Here is a 13,296-nt window from a genome sequence, read left to right on the forward strand (position 1 = left end):
TTTTTAAAGCATTTATAATTCACAGGAATCTGGCCAGTCTAATCTCACAGTCTAATTAAATGAAATATAGAAAAAGAGGACACAGATATCTCAACTGCACTCTCACACATACATACAGACCTACACACACATAGGGTAAAATCTTTAAAGTGGGCTTTGTCTCAAGTCACTACAGTGCGCCTTCCTATGTTTTCTGGGAGCTGCTCCAGTGCCTCAGCAGTTACCGTTCACCTGTCTCTTGTCACTTGCTTCCAGATTTAAAAGTATTTCAGGGCTAGAATGAATCAGGCTACTTTGATAGCTTCTGAGGAGGAGGAAAAGAAGCCTGAGTTGTAAATATTGCACTGACAGAAGCAACTCTGCAGTAGAATGGGGACACCTGGATGAACCAAAAATTTAACTAATTAAAACTAACCTTTTGCCAACAAATAACTTTTGTAGCAGGTGAGAAGGACGAAGAGCATCAATAGAAGACTGCTGCTGCTGCTGCTAAGTCGCTTCAGTCGTGTCTGACTCTGTGCGACCCCATGGACTAGGTGGAGAAAATTACTGCAGGGCATCATCTGTGACTTGCATTAAATGAATGATTTTGGACAAGTTAACCTCCTCAGAGTTAGACTTCTACTCTGCAAAATGGGTTTACAAATAGGATCTCCTATATGCAGTGGTGGCTTGAGATGTTCTACATCAGAGAGGCTTGCATGGCTTCCTAATAAGTGGAGAAGGTAATTGATTTTCTTAAAGCTCTAAAGCAAGCACATTATTTTTATACACTCTTGTTATTTATTGTTGTTTAAGGGAAAAGATGCCACAGCTACTAATAGAATTGCTGTGATAAATAATGAGATAATGCACAAAAAGCAGTTGGCACAGTGCTCCCAAATAATATTATAAATACTTTGTAAATTATAGCAGTAATAGTTAATATTAAAGTTAGTATTAATTTTTAGATCAGTATACTTTGCCTTTTCCTTATTTCTACATTGATACTTATTCACGTTTGTAATGTTTGTAAGTGGGATGGTCATAACACAAAATAAGTGACTTTATGTTTAATTTGACTTAAATTTACATTATGCAATACACCTAAATATATGAGATAACAACTTTTAGTAACTATTAGCCTGGAAAGCAAAAAACCATATATAGTTTCTTTTAAAGCAAAAAAAAAAATATGCTGAGCAACTTAAAAGACAAAATTAATAGTGCATTTAAAAGCAATTATAAATCACTTCTACAGTCTCCATTAGAAACACTGTATAAACACTAAGTTAGTCAATATCACATGCAAAATAAGTCCATACATTTATGCTAGCCTGGTGACCATATTTTTTTTGCTTTTCATCTTCAATATTCCCATATGACCATAAATGGTCATTTTCTTAATTTAAAGTGCTGCTGTCTCTAACATTTTTCATTTATTCAATAAAACAATGAAACAAGCTAGGCCAGAAACACATTACCTCTGGAAAATCATTTCAATAACACAAAAGCTCATCGGTGATGTAGTAACTAAGGTGGTTATTGAAGTCATCACTTACAACACAACAAACAAGCAAAATCATTCCAAAATGAAAATGGACTCTGGATGCACTGAGGTAATTGTCATCATCATCATCATATTAATAACAATAAAATAATAAATCATATTTCACATAGAAATGAATATATGTTTTCAGTGATTTATACAGGCCTGCTAAATTTAGGTAAAGCCATTAACTTGGAAGATTAAAAACATCATGGGTAGTGAACTATGAAATGTGGTTCCCATGAAGGCAATAGCATTGGAAAACTGTCATAGTGAAGCTGGATCTTTTTGAAAATGCTCTATAAGATTTTCTTTTTAGTATACAAGCTATGTTAATTGTAAAGTACAAATACCAGCTCTGTGTTTCTAGAGGTCTTACAGTTTAGCACAAATAAAAAACAAAGATGATGATAGTATTTCTTTCTCTGTTCCCTCTACTCCTGTACACTGAGTTCAAACTCTAGAATCATAGGTACATTATATAGGAATTGGTCAAAGGCATTCAATGTCCCTTAATAACATCATTATATATTCTTAAAACCTATTCCCACCTTATTAACTTTCGTCTCTCTTATAGATTTCTCGTCTATTCAGCTTCCTCTCTAGCCTTTCTTTCTCATGTTGTTTTGTTGCTGTTTAGTCACCAAGTCATGTCTGACTCTTTGCAACCCCCTGGACTGTAGCCAGCAAGGAGAAACCCATGGACAGAGGAGCATGGGAGAATACTGGAGGGGCTTGCTATTTCCTTCTCTACTTGTGTGGTCTGTGTAGTCTATCCTCTTGCTACACCAGTTAATTATAAGAGCAAACACTTATAAAGCACAATTCTAGGCCAAGTATGACTCTAACATATTATGTAAACTAGTTTATTTAATCCTCACAATAATCCTATGGGGTTGATGTAGTATTTATCCTTAATTAATAGATAAAGAAAATTTGGGTTAAAACAGAGATATTATTTTGGGCTTCCCTGGTGGCTCAGTGGTAAAGAATCTGCCTGCTATCACAGGAGACACAGGTTCAATCCCTGGTCCGGGAAGATCCCACATGCTGCAGAGCAACTAAGGCCATGAGCCACAACTTTCAAGCCTGGGCTCCAGAGCCCAGGAGCTGCAACTACTGAAGCCCATGTGCCCTAGAGCAGCTTGAGCTCTGCAACAAGAGGAACCACCACAATGAGGAGCCTTCATAATGCAACTAGAGAGTAGCCCCTGCTCACCACAACTAGAGAAAAGCCTGTGCAGCAATTAAAATCCAGCACAGCCAAAAATTTAAATAAATAAAAAATGAGATATAGAATTTGTTCAAGATCATACGAGTGGTCTATGGATAAATGACAGATCCAGAATTTTTATTTACTTCTCTTTTTTAAAGTTTCAATATAAATGTAGTCCCCTTTAATTATTCAATATTCATTCATTAACAACTCAGATCCACTCTTGGTTTCTATATAAGTCCATTTTACTTCACAAGTATGGGGAATCTTGATGCAAGTCTCAGACATATGTTTGTAAATATTTTGCATGTTTCTTTAAAATATGAGACCTGTCCTAAACATAAAAACAATGCCATACTCAGAGCTACAAATTAACAACTCTTCTTGAAGTCCAGTTAGTATTTAAACTTCCATGGCTATCTTTGTGAATGTAGTTTTCTGTTGGATTGCTTAAATCAGGATCCAAAGTCCAAATATTGCCCATCATTAAGTCTCTTAAGTTTCTTGTAATCAGTAGTTTCCTTCTGCCTCTGATTTTCATCCACTCTTTGTTTAACATATAAAAAAAGTTTTTGTGCAGTGGAGTTTTCTAATTTCTATATGTTGCTGGTTGCATCCTTACGATGCTATTTATTGCAGTCCTTCGCCTGTATTACTGGTAAACTGGTAGTTACATCTAGAGGCTTAAGATATTGTGTATGTGTGTTCGTATGTGTGTGCGTTGTTTGGTTTGGTATGGTTTATTTTTTTTCAAATTATGCTACAGTTTGTTTGCTAGCATAGGTTTTTCAAACTATGCTACGTGCAAAGCCAAAGTTTGAACCCACTCTGGCTCCAGAATCTGTGCTTTGAACTACTCAATGATACCTTCTCACAAACATGCATCCTTCCATTGTTTTTCATGACTTAATTGTCCACTGCCCACGTCATCAAGCCTTTCATTATACCACTGAGTTGTCACAGAACCTCAGTCCTCCATTGCCTATGATAGAACACTTATTTTCAATGTAATCTTTTTTTAAAGCATTTATCATATCTCAAGATATTGGAAGAATTTATTGGTGGATCTCAACACTAATATTTTTAACCCAAATGATATGTTTTTATGTTTTTATTTCCAGTGCTTGCTAATATAAGATACCTAGTGTTGACCTTAAAGAAAAAGACCTCTAGTTGTTTCTCCAACAAAAATGGGTTTATTGGGGATTATCAAAAAATTGCAATGTGGAGTCTGTAACAATGATGAGTCAAGTGCAATTCCCACTGCAACAAAGAGAGGAAAATTCTTACATAAAAGGGAAAAGGAAAATGGGAGGCCACAGTAAACAGAGCCCATTGGGGGAATTGAGAATTCAAATGTGGTGGCTTTCCATTGGCTGAGTTATGAGTGTCTCGGGGGCTGAGCTCTTGCCAGGAAAGAAAAGGAAGTCTTCCTTCCTCTTGTTGGACTCTGCTATTATTTGAGCATCTCCTTCTAGCTTCCCAACTTTACTTTAATTGAGGTTTCTATTTATTAATTTTTACAATCATAAGAATGGACTAATAAGTATTTCTGGAATGAATGAACAAGTGAATAAATGCATACAGGATTGAATGAAATGAAGATGCTTATAAAACACATAATGTTTAAGCAAGGAGGGATTGAGTTATGTTTTAAGTGTCAGATACAGAATAGTCTAGAACCTTAATCCAGAATTCTGAGCAAGCCATGATATATTTTTGACATGTTAAAAAAAAAAAAGAAGTAAAAACTATCAATTTTTTATCACGGTGGCTCAGATGGTAGAAGAATCCACCTGCAATGCATGAGACCTGGGTTCAATCCCTGGGTTGGGAAGATCTTCTGGAGAAGGGAATCATAACCTGTATTCTTGCCTGGAGAATTCCATGGACAGAGGAACCTGGTGGGCTACAGTCCATGTAATGGCAAAGAGTCAGACACGACTGAACAACTAACCACATATTATAAGCAATATAAGATAACTTTGGGTAATTATGTAAAGGAAATTAATTATAAACATAGAGTCCTGAAAAGTAACATCAGAGCAGGGAAAACAATCTTGGAGACAGGAAAGCATGGAACTTAGACACAGGACTGTCAAGAGCATTTCTAGGACTTCCACAGGAAAGAATCTAAGACTCATCATCTGCTTTTTTTTTTTTTTGCCTCTCTGCCCAAGATTCATTTTCCAGAAAGGGATCATCATCCCTAACCTTAGCCCGGGGAAAGGCAAGATCCCTGACTTATAGTCTCACTGGATTTCATCTCATGGAAAAGAATTCCTACAAAGCAAATGTAGTATTCTTAAGAAGGCAAAATATATTTTTAATTTTCTCTATAAAATTCTCAGAATACCAGTATTTCCAAGATTTTTCTGAGGTAACTACACTGAAAATATAGCCATGGATGAGACACATACAAAATTTGCCTTTTCAAAGTTAAGAGAAAGAACCTGTGTGGCAATTGTTTCAAAAAAGCAGATAGGGAATGCTGTAGTAACAAACAGCAGAAGTAACTAATTAAACCTGGATATTAAGAGAAGAATAAACATATAATCTGGCTCTTAAAGATGAGTAAGAGTTGCCTAATTAATGGAAGGGTGAAAGAAATCCCCACATAAAGAAATAAAATGAACCCAAAAATCCTCAGGCAAGACAATGAAGCCCTTTTATTGAAAAGAGACAAGATTGATATAAACGGTGGAAAGAGATGCACTGAACAGTACAGCCAAAGACCTAGAGAGGAGCCAGGCTAGGGAGAATCCTGTCAGGATTTTGGATCTGATATAAATGACAAGGGAAAATTATCACTAGTTTAAAAAAAAAAATATTTTCAATTTTGGCCTCACTGGGTCTTTGTTGTTGCATGCAGGCTTCCTCGAGTTGCAGCGAGCTGGAGATACACTCTAGTTTCCATGCACAGGCTTCTCACTGCAATGGCTTCTCTTATGGCCGAGCATGGGCTCTAGGGCACATGGGCTTCAGTAGTTGTGGTGCATGGACTTAGTTGCCCCTTGGCATATGGGATCTTCCCAAACCAGGAACTGAACCCTTGTTCCTTGCATTGGCAGGAAGATTCCTAACCACTGGATGACCAGGAAAGTCAATAGAGGTAGATCAAGAGTTTTGCAACAATTTGGCAGTAATACAAAGAATGGCTTGGGTGGACAAAAGTAGAAATAGGAAGGCTAATTCAACTAGTAGTCATGAGAATTGAGAGAAATGGACTAGTTTGAAAAATACTAAGAAGGTACAAGGGACGAAACAGGTAAAAAGGATGGTGACAGGTAAGGAGAAGAAACAAGTCAAAAGAGTTTCCCGTTTCTGGCCTAAGCCACAGGAAGGAGGGCAGGGCCATTTATTAGGATAGAACACACTGAAGTAACAGCAGGAGTTCAATAAGGATGACAGAACATTCAGTTTTGATTTAATTAGCTTGATGTACTTGTGAACCTCAAACCACAAGGGTCTTCCCTGGTGGTTTAGTGGTTAAGAATCCGCCTGCCAGTGCAGGAGAGATAGGTCTGATCTGAGTCTGGAATATCTCCTGGAGAAGGAAATGGCAACCCACTCCAGTATTCTTGCCTGGAGAATTCCATGGACAGAGGAGCCTGGTGGGCTATAGTCCATGAGGTTGCAAAAGAGACACGACTTAGCAACTAAACAACAACTTGCGAACCAAGTAGGAATGCCAAGTAGGTACTTGGAAAATAAATCAGGACCCCAGGAGAGATTCAGTACTGTTTGGTGACACTATGGAGACACTGATGATGGCCAAGGTAGCAGAAGTACAGAGGCTGTTTGAAAATAAAATAAAGATTAAAAATTGTCCATTGAATTTAATTACATAGAAGTGATTTTTAGACTAAATGAGAAAAATTAAGTGGATCAGTAGGAATGAAAGCCAAGTGGGAGAAAATTAAGGGGTTAGAGGTGAGCAGATGTAGATACTAACTATAAGAAAGTTGTTTTGGAAGGCTTGACTGTGGGGGAAAAAGGGCAAGAGCAGTAGATGATGACAAGGGAGAAAAGTTTTTTTTATCCTATTACTATTAGTAGCTGGAACTTTGGAATCTATTACTGATTGGTAGGCATGTGTAAATTTCTTTCCTTTAAATGATCAAGATACTTAAATTGACATTTTTCATATGCTATGAGCTATTTTGTTTCGTATCAGTGAACGTCAACTGTTGCAACATAAAAGAGCTGCCCTAAACTAGGATTGCAGATACAATCTTTTGCAACACAATTTTTCAGGCAGCCATTATCAAAAATAATGAATTTGTCGCTTGTGATGATACCTAAGGCTAAATCTGGACTCAGCAAGAAAGAATGCCATGATTGATTAGCCATGTCTGCCATTAGCTCAGAACTAAGGGCTGAGCCTGCCAAATACTTGCCGACACCAGGCTGGGAACTTCACTTAGCAGCATCATCTTCTTAAAGGACTAGTTAGTTGATATTCAAGTCAAAATAATTTTGATATAAATAATTTGTATGCCTGAAATCCTACATATGCCAAAATGATACGTTATATATTTATAATATTAATATATAACCTATCCTTTTTTAATGCAATGGTATTGCCTCTTAATTTGACAGTATATTTAAGCAGAGCTGGAGAAGGCAATGGCACCCCACTCTAGTACTCTTGCCTGGAAAATCCCATGGACAGAGGAGCCTGGTAGGCTGCAGTCCGTGGGGTCACGAAGAGTCGGACACAACTGAGCGACTTCCCTTTCACTTTTCACTTTCATGCATTGGAGAAGGAAATGGCAACCCACTCCAGTGTTCTTGCCTGGAGAATCCGAGGGATGGGGGAGCCTGGTGGGCTGCCGTCCACTGGATCACACAGAGTTAGACACGACTGAAGCGACTTAGCAGCAGCAGTCTGCATTTATAATTATTATTTTTTTAATTCTGTACATTTACATGGTGGTTGAGATATTTCACTTGCAACTGTTCTATTCACTTTTCAATATGGGCATATAAATGTTTATTACTGAAATAAATGCAATCCTTTTCTGAAAAACAGCTGATTGCAACAAGATACATCTTTGCTCCAAGTCTGTCCTTTGTGGTTCAGTTGAGATTTGCATGTGAACAGACCTTACTTGGCAATGGCACCCCACTCCAGTACTCTTGCCTGGAAAATCCCATGGACGGAGGAGCCTGGTGGGCTGTAGTCCATGGGGTCGCTACAAGTCGGACACGACTGAGCGACTTCACTTTCACTTTTCACTTTCATGCATTGGAGAGGGAAATGGCAACCCACTCCAGAATTCTTGCCTGGAGAATCCCAGGGACGGGGGAGCCTGGTGGGCTGCCGTCTATGGGGTCGCACAGAGTCGGACACGACTGAAGCGACTTAGCAGCAGCAGCAGCATACCTTACTTGTCAGTGCTGCACAGAGGTGTGAATGAGTAGGCTTTATTTCCCCGTAAAGAATTACAGCAACAAAAGAAAGACAATGGAGAAACAAGCAAAGCATCCATTTTAAGACAAAGCATTTAACCTGGGTGTTAAATCTGAAAGGACTGGGGGTATAAAAGAAAGCAAAGATATAGGGAGAGATCCCAGACTATCAATTATTGGGGTTGAAATTTTCCATTGCCCTGTAATGGCAGACATACCCCAGGGGTCATGTTCCATCACCTTAAGAACACTGCAGCTGGACTTCATTGGCAAGATGACTAATGAACAATTAGGGCCCAATGGGTACCATTTATTTTCTGACCATGTCTCTAATTTGCCATTCACTTGAGTCTCTAGAGGAATAACTCACTATTTAGTCCGTCTTTTTGGTAGCTATATGGTTTTGGTAACAGTTTTTTGTTATTGAAATATATTCACCACAAACACTAAAATGTTGAATTATGAAGAGATTATTAGGCAAGTGAGACATATAATATTTAATTTTTATTAAATATTAATTAATTATTAAATGTATATTATATAAAATATTATGTATATAATATTTAATTTTTAGGACAGAAACTACTTCTCTCAATTAATCAATTTAAATGCTATCAGGACATTATTGCTAACCAATGTCATTCTTAAGATGGTTTCAGTTTATGGTACAGTTTCTAATTTCCTAGAAATGTAAGAGGCACCCATGTTAAACCAAAATAAAAAGGAAGTAATATTGAGAAAATAGAGTTCTTAGGAGAAATCCATGGTCAAGTATCTAGAGCATCAAAAATGTGTTTTTAATAAAGTGTGCGAGGATGATTTGCTCTATAATTGTCCTTTACAGAATATTGTCAAAAACATGTTACCCAAGAGAAAAGTCTGAACTATGCTCTCCTAAGAGACTTCATATATTAAATTGCTTCTCCTAATAACAACAAAAACAAAAAAATCACTAAAATTATTAAAGATTCTATCATAGCAGATATAATTGTTTCAAATAAAAAGAATTTTTCTTTGAAAATAATTTAAAATCATGGAGACCACATGATTTATCAAACTTACCAGAAAAGTGACTATTAATTCTTTCATTGTTGATTCCTTTATCTAAATTTTATAGTTTTTATGTGCTTTACCTTTCAGCTGAACATTATAAGATAAAAATAATTTTTTTCTTTCTTAAAAACCGATTGTAGAACATCCTTGTGTGAGATGGCATGAAGTCACTAACCAACTAAAATATAAATCAATCCAATGACTTTTATGATTAACAAGTTCTGCTTACATTCCATCCTTATAAAATGATTAGAAACTGACTTCCCTAAGAACAAAAACATTATTTTGAAAATAGTGAAATGTTTTTGAATTTTATGATGATTAATATATAAGTCTCGACTTTTGGAGCAATACATAATTATATTCGTCAAAAATTATTGACTATTTTTAAACACTCTGGCACTGTTCGCAATGGCCAATCCAAAGAAACAGATAACAATATGACTTCTTTCTATTGTGAATTTAAAAAGAAGCAAACATTGAAATCTCAAAATGATTCTAAGCTTATCCCTGAGGATTACTTTATTTGAGAGAAATACTGATAGTGAAAGTCAAAAAATGTCTGACCAAAATGCATGCAACAGAGGCCAAATAAATTTGAATTCAGGTCCTAAATTCAGATAACGCCAAACCAGGATATCTTCTCTGTGACGTACATGATACCTGCCTTTGTTTCTCACTTTGAACACAGTTACCATATCCCACCTGCCATACTCCTAGCTATCTTCACCAAATATGCTGGTCTCTGCTTAGGATTCCAGCTCAAGCACTGGTGAGAGGGTTCATTTCTAAGAGAATGTTAATAATTTCTGAATAGAGAAAAAGTGAAGGAAATTGGGTCAGCAAAACAATGTTCAGTTTTATGCAAATATCAATGCCCAGTTCTGTCACTAAAGGTTTCTAGCAATTTTACGTAATCACATTACTTAAATTATACACTTTGAAAGAGAAGTGTATAATTACACTTATACACATTAAGTACGTGATTTTTTATATTAGAAAATAAATGAACTGAGTGAAAGGGAGAAAGGAGAGAATTTCTTCAGAAGATCAGAATTCTAATCTTCAGCAGAATTGGGGAAAAGAGAGATCTTCATCAGAAAAGTTCTGTGATATTTTGATTTATAATAAGAATTATTACATTTGTCCTTCACTCCAGTTTCTGGCACAGAGCTGCTATAACTCCTGGAATTTTCTATGTGGTGAGAGTGATAAAGGTGTCTTTTGTAATGTTAATGAAGTGACTTTTGGGCTGCCCTTAGATCAAGTAGGTCTTCCCTGGTGGCTCAGATGGTAAAGAATCTGTCTGCAATGCAAGAGACCTGGGTTCAATCCCTGAGTCAGGAAGATTCCCTGGAGAAGGAAATGGCAACACAATCCAGTATTCTTGCCTGGAGAATCCCATGGAGAGAGGAACCTTGTGGGCTACCGTCCACGGGGGCCCAAAGAGTTGGACACGATTGAATGACTTTCACTTTGCACTTTAAATCAAGTAAGGATGGCCATTGGTTACCAGAGGAACCAACTGTGTGATTAGAAGGTTGGAAATTTCAATCCCATCCCCTGACATCCAGGGAGGAGAGAGGAGTTAGAAGTTGAATCAATCATCAATGGTCAACAGCCAATGATTTCATTAATTTTAATGATGTAACAAAGCCTCCATAAAAAAAAAAAAAAGACAAAAGAAGAGGGTTCAGAGAGCTGCCAGGGTGGTGAACACATGGAGATGTAGGGAGAATGGTGTCTCAGGCAGGCATGCTCCTCACAACTTTGCCTTCAGCATCTCTTCTGTATGACTATTCTTGAGTTACATTCTTTAACAAAAAAAAATGATAATCTAGTGAGTAAATGGGTTTCCTGAGTTCTGTGAGCCATTTTAACACATCAATCAAACACAAAGAGGAGGTTATAGGAATCTCTAGTTTATAGCCAGCTGATCAGAAATACAGCTGACAATCCGATCTTGTGATTAGCATTTGAGTTGGAGAGTCATTAATCAGAACCTACAGTTTGTAGACAGTCTGTCAGAAGCACATGTAATAACCTGGGTTTATGATTGGATTCTAAAGTGAAGGGTGGTCTTGTAGGAATGGGGCCTTTACTTCTGGAATCTGATGCCATTCCCGGGTAGATAGTGTCAGAATTGAATTAAATTTTCGGATAGCCTGTTGGTCCCAAGCATTGCTTGTTAGAGTAAAGAAACTTCCATACCTGCACACATATTGGAATTGGGTCCAGAAACCTGAAATAAATTTTAAAGCAAGCAGTGGGTGTTGTGTGTATCATTGCACTTTCTTCACTGGATGCTCTTTATTATCTCTCCTTTTTTTTAACATCTTCAGACAATGAATTATGGAAAATCTACAAAGTAAATTTGTTAATTATTTCTGGAAAATGTAAGTATATGAATAGAAGGTAATATTTACGTAAAGCAAATTGCTTGTTATTTTGAAGCTAAAGAATAAAACTCAGTTTTGCTCATTAATCAAAGGATACCAGGGAAATACGTATATCAGTTTTATCAAATTCAATAAAGTGGCATTTTCTGTTTTACATAGAGATATTTATGAAACTGATTGTGTTATTTGTGAAGAAAAGCATGTTAAGCAAATAAAAAAAGATGGTATTGTAAAGGCAAAAGTTTAATTTCAGTACTTACCCTTTTAGGAAGATAACAAAATTGAAACTGTGGAACTAAAAATAGTGATGTCTTATGGCAATAAAGACAACAATATTTAGGAAAACAAAACCATTTTAAAACAATAAAGCTGATATAGTGAATATCATGTGAACAAATAGTTAATTTATTAATAATATATTATTTTGTGGAATGTATTTCTTAGGTTCCTATGGCATAAAAATAGAAAGAAACTCTTTAAAGTGATTTAACTTTAAAGGGAAAAAAGAAAATCCAGCCAAGTGGAATATAATCTTGCATAAAGGAGAAAAGTAGCAAGGGATTTTGGGATCCTCCAGTTCTGTGATTCTCATATGACAGGAGGAAAAATATACAAAGTTAAGTGAGCTGAACTTCTCAATCACTAAGCATATTTTCAAAGTGCAAGTCACTATGCTAAACAGAAATGAGAGCCTTGGAATAATGAAATATCCCATGAAAAATAAATGAAAGAAAAAGACATGTCTAATTACGAGAGGCAGATAGCTTCATTTAGCTTTTGAGATAAGAATTTTAGACTATAAACAACTTATTAAAACTCATCATTTGAAATCATCCCCTAAAATTATGAGAATTTTGTTTCAAGCAAGTTTGGTAAATTCAGACCTTGATGTAGAAGTTCATTTGGATAATCCAGGGGGCACTTTTTAAAAATTAAATTATTCTTTTGTGAGCACTTCTAAATTATTAATTCCACTACTCTTTGGCTTAAGGCTTAACTTTTGGGATCACTGACACATTTGTAAACCCTCTGTCCTTAGAAAAATGCAGATCTACTCATGCATAAGACATTGTATTTCCAAGGGCACTTGGAGTTTTAGGTTTAGAATCTCTAGTTTATGCCCTTATTTAACTATGTCACCCCTTTGGAGTAGGACAATTTATCAAGTAGTGTTTTTTACTTAATTTTTTTGTTTTCCCATAAGACAATTTAAAGAAGACAGAAATGGTGCATTTTGCTCCAGAAGATGGTAAACCAGTCATATTATGCAGGTTATGCCCAATACAAAAGTGTATGGCAGTGCAGGTGGGGTGGAGGTGGAGATGGGCTGAGGGTTGAGGGTTAAAATCATCATTCATGAGGCTGTTAGCTGAGTTGTAGACAGCTTGGAGAGGAAGAGCATTTTAACTGATTTGCCAGAAGGATGCCTTTTCAATTGTTTGTGTTGGTTCCTGCCCTTCATTCCAGGTCCTCTAATTTGACTATTTATGTACAACGAGCACAAAGAAAATGTACTTGTATACAAAGGAATACACACACACACACACACACACACACACACACACACACACACTCCACATAAAGAGATTTTGAAAACTAATTTAGTTTAGTTTTCCAAAACTAGATTATTCTGGATCTAGTTTTCATTCATACTTTTTAATCTCATTTCCACTCTTACAAAGATG

This window comes from Bos indicus x Bos taurus, chromosome 2 (genome assembly GCF_003369695.1).
Source record: "Bos indicus x Bos taurus breed Angus x Brahman F1 hybrid chromosome 2, Bos_hybrid_MaternalHap_v2.0, whole genome shotgun sequence".
Lineage (NCBI taxonomy): Eukaryota > Metazoa > Chordata > Mammalia > Artiodactyla > Bovidae > Bos > Bos indicus x Bos taurus.